The 4,950-nt window shown below is 33.6% G+C and overlaps 1 pseudogene; it reads right to left on the bottom strand.

The window, feature by feature from the left end:
* Nucleotides 1-2,972: 2,972 nt before the first annotated feature.
* On the bottom strand, nt 2,973-3,836 carry LOC105528335 (annotated as a pseudogene).
* Nucleotides 3,837-4,950: the final 1,114 nt, after the last annotated feature.

Raw genomic sequence — 4,950 nt, 5'->3', positions numbered from 1 at the left:
AACACATGGACACAGGGAGGGGAACATCACACACTGGGGCCTGTCAGGGGGTGGGGGCTAGGGGAGGGATACAGTTAGGAGAAATACCTAATGTAAATGATGAGTTAATGGGTGCAGCACACCAACATGGCACATGTACACATATGTAACAAACCTGCACGTTGTACACATGTACCCTAGAACTTAAAGTATAATTTTTTTAAAAAAAAAAAAAGGAAAAAAAAAAAAAAAAAAAGAAACCCAGCTCTCCCTTTTACAAAAAAAAAAGAAAGAAAAAGAAAGAAAGAAAGGTTGTCACTAGCAGAGAGAGCAGACTGCTCTGTGTTGCCCCAGGGTGCTTTAGTAAGACCTGTGGGTAAGAATCCCAGAGAGGTAGATATCAGCTAAGCACAAAGATAGTATCAATGACAATATGTATTGCTTTGTGAAGCAATGAACTCTCTGTTACTAGAATTGCTCATGCAAAATTATATGAGCACCAACTTAAAGCCATTGACCTAGCAGTTTTTTCATCTCTAAAGATTCTTCCCTATGATGCTTGTATGGCTGGCTGCTTCTTGGCCTTCAGATCTCAGCCCACATGTCCCTTTCTCAGAGAGGGCTTCCTGACCATCCAATATAGAGTAGCAATCCAGGCAGTCCTATTTTAATTCTCTGCTCAACACTAATCATTATCTAATACTTATTGTGTTAGATATACATTGCCCCCACATTCCCATCATACCCTCTAAAATATAGGCTTCATGAGAGCAAGGGCCTTCTTTTGTCTGTCTTATTTAATGTTATATTCACAGAGGCTAGAGCGTTGCTAGTGCTCAGTAAATACTTGTCGAATGGCTAAGTGAAAAGGCCGAATGACATATGTCAGGAATATTTCAGAAAAGACTTCTACATAGATAGACTCCTACATACTTCTGCATATACAATAAATCTTCTACAAGATTTACTAGATGACATTTTTATACTAGATAATGATGTACATTATGTTATAATATTACACAAATCTCTTTAAATATAGATGCAGTCTACAGCTATACCGCCCTCAACGTGCCCAATCTCATCTAAATATAGATGCAAAAAGTCTCAACGATATGCTAGAGAAGTGAATTTATCAATATATAAAAAGACTTATACTTCATTACTGAGGTGTAACCCAGGAAAGCAATGTATTTTTGCATCTGAAAGTCAATTAATGTAACACACCATATTAATAGGGTAAATTTCAACAACCACAGAATCATCCAAATAGATACTGAAAAATCATTTGAAAAAGTTCAATGCTCCTTCACAATAAAATGCTCAATAAATAATAAACAGAAGAGAAGTTTCTCAACTTACTTTAAAGCATGGATGAAAGATCCACAGTTAACATCAGAAAAAAAAGTTTCCCATAAGAAAAAAAAAAAAAAGGTAGAATATGTATATAATGGATAAGGATATCCTGTACCTGCCAAATAAGGAAAGTAAAAACTTCAACAATTAACAAAGACTAATTTTTCAATGACCCATTAATTATAGAACAATTAAACAATGTTATAAAATTACACTTACCTATAAATTAGAAGTACATTTCAATTTACCCATAGATTTAACACACTTTATAATGAATATAAAAAAACATAACTGTCTTTTTAAAAATTAAAAAAAAAAGAAAAAAAAAAAGAAAGTGAACTAATACAACCACTTTGGAAAACAGTTTTTTAGTTGTGTAATATGCTAAACATGTGCTTATTATATAATACAGCTATTGTAGTCTCTCAAAAAATGAAAGCACATGTCCATGAAAAGTCTTTTATGTAAGCGTTCATAGTAGCTTTATTTGTAATAACCAAAAAACAGGAAAAGGTTCATATGTTAACAAGTGAATGAATAAACAGATTGTGGTAAATCCATTCAATTGGAAAGTGCCTATCAATAAAACAGAAAGAACTATTGATACATATAACATGTATAATCCAAAATAATTATGCTAAGTGACAGAAGCCAGAAAAATGTACATACTATATAATTTTATTTATTAAAAGTCCTAGAAAATGCACACTGACTTATAAATAGAATGCAGGGTAGTGCTTACCTGGGAATGGAGCAGTAAGGAGGTGGAGGGATATATAATAAAAATTATGAAGAAAGTTTTAGGGGTGGTAGATATGTTCATTATTTTAATTTCAATGATGGTTTCATGGGCATATTCATATGTCAAACCTTATCAAATTGTTTGTGTGTACATTTTATTCTATGTCAATTATACCTCAATATATCAGTTTAAAATAAAAAAAAAATAAAAAGTACCTACTGAATTCTCACTGCAAACCTTACTTGCAAAAGAAGTGAAAATCTAGTCTAGATATCCTCTTTAATAAGGAGCTACCAATAAACACAATAAATAACTCATATACCATTTCATTCATGTTTTGAATGTTCTCAACCACTCTACAATAATTAGTTTGCATCAGGCTTTCCATATTACTTACATTTATAGAATTTCATTCCAATAGGTGTCATGTGATTCTTAATATAATTAGAATGGAATATTTTTGCATTTTCCATATTATGATGCATAGTTGCATAGTAAGGGGTATATTCTTATATTCATATGGTCCATCTCCAGTGTGCATTATCATGTGTCTTTGAATAAACATGAAAGAAATGAAGGCATTCCCACATTTTAGACATTTATAGAGTTTTCCTCCACAATGAGTTATTTTATGTCACCAAATAGAACTGGACGAGCTAAAGGCCTCATAATATTTCTAATGCTGATAAGGTTTTTCTTCAGAGTCCTTTCACATTTTCAGACCACATTTCTTCTAGTCACAGGGTTTTTTCTTCAGTTGGTTTTATTTCATATCTTTGAAAGAAACCTAGAAAATTAAATGCTTTCCTACATTTCTTCCATTCACAAGATTTAACTCCAGTGAGTTCTTTCGTGTATTCGAGAATCACCAGTGTATCTAAGGCTTTAACCACATTTTTTATAGGTTTATAGAATTTTTATAGGGTTTATCTCTGGTACAAGTTATTCCATGGTTATAAAGATGGCTGGAACAACTGAAGGCTTTCCCACATTGCTTATATTCACAGGGTTTCTCTCCACTGTGAGTTCTTTTATGTCTATAAAGGTAACTGGAATGACTGAAGGCTTTCCCACATTCCTTACATTCATACGGTTTCTCTTCACGATGAGTTATTTCATGCCTGTAAAGGTTCCTGGAATGACTGAAGGCTTTATCGCATTTCTTACATTCATAGGATTTGTCTCCACTATGAGTTCTTTCATGTTTTTGAATAAAATGCTCAATAAATAATGAACAGAACAGAACAGAATGACTAAAGGATTTACCACATTGCTTGCATTAATAGGGTTTCTCTCCAGAATGAGATTTTTCATGGTTTTAAAGAGGAATAAAATATGCAAAGGATTTACTACATTTCTTACACTCATGGGGCTTTCTTCCAGAGTGAATACTTTCATGTCTTTTATTAAAAAACAAGGGAAAATCAAATGATTTCCCACATTCCTTATATTCACTGGACTTTGCTCCAGTGTAAGTTCTTTTATGTATTGGATAGGAAATAGAAAAACTGAAGAGTTTACAATTTTCTTTACATCCATAGGGCTTATCTGCAATGGGAATTCTCTGCTGTATTTGAAATAAATTGGAAAAATCAAAGGCTTTCTCACATACTGTACATTTATAAGGTTCATTTACAATGGAAGTTACCATGTGTCTTTGAGTACTTGTGAGATAAATGAGGGCTTTCTGACACTGTTTAGATTTAGATGACTTCTCTCCACATTCTGCACACTCATATTGTTTGTATCCAGAGTGAGACATAATGTGTCTATGAAAGGACAAATGATATATGAACACTTTTCAACACAATGCATTCATGTAGTTTTACTCCAGTGCTAAGGTTTTTTGTTCAGGCTAAGATTTGGAATCTGGGTGAAGGTTTCTCTCCACTGATGACATTATTTAATTTCATCCAGTGTGTTTATCATACAATTTCTGGAAAAATGACTACCACATTATTAATGGTTGTCTCACTAATGATTTTCTATTTATTAAAAGGTCTTGAACTTAGATTGTTACCAATATCAGAAAATTTCACGTTTTCTACCCTGACTAAAGTGTTTGAAAGTAAATGAATTGATTACTCTCCAACAGAGCTACCTCCACCATAGCTATTATCAAATATTTATATATACAGTTTCTTAGCACTGTTTCCAAGTGAACTACTTTGCAAACACTGAACATTTATGTACATGGAAATGTATATTTTTGGTCAACATGTTTTATGAATAAAGTTTGCTTATTTTTTTGGTTTGGTTAAGTGACTGTGACATGCTGAGATTCCCTTAAGGAATAATGCTTTCTCTTGTGAGTAGAAACTACCTTAAATATCTGAAAGAAATTTTTTATACTGATTTTCAATATGTTGGTCTCTCCATTGGTTTTCTATATAACTCAAGTTCCTTAAGATTTGTTGGATCACATCTTTATGTGGATTCCTCCAGGAAGGACCTTGCAAAGGCCTCTCTTCCCAGGTAAAAGTCACAATCACATCTTCAAAGGCCACTGAGTCCATTTCCTGACTTATTGGGTGTGCCAGTACACTTTCTGCAGATCTCCCAGTACCTACAGGTCACAAGGGTTACAGAGGTTGTGATGAAGCCACCTTGGGGTTCCAGAAGCTGAGGAGAAGAGCAATAGAGATGGGACCCTGAGCTCATGCCATGGAAACCAAGGTTTCACGAGATTGTGGAAAGCAGTCCCATTCTCTCTGACTGCATGCCTGACTGGACCTACTAGATGACTTTCTTTAACTTTTATTTTAGGTTTAGGGCTATGTGTGCAGGTTTGTTATATAGGTAAAATTGTGTCATGGGGATTTGGTGTACAGATTATTTCATCACCCAGGTACTAATCATAGTATCCATTAGTTATT

The sequence above is a fragment of the Mandrillus leucophaeus genome, unplaced genomic scaffold, assembly GCF_000951045.1.
Source record: "Mandrillus leucophaeus isolate KB7577 unplaced genomic scaffold, Mleu.le_1.0 Scaffold713, whole genome shotgun sequence".
Taxonomy (NCBI): Eukaryota; Metazoa; Chordata; class Mammalia; order Primates; family Cercopithecidae; genus Mandrillus; species Mandrillus leucophaeus.
The sequence above is the reverse complement of the archived record's forward strand: the minus strand, read 5'-3'. Positions and strand labels throughout refer to the sequence as shown.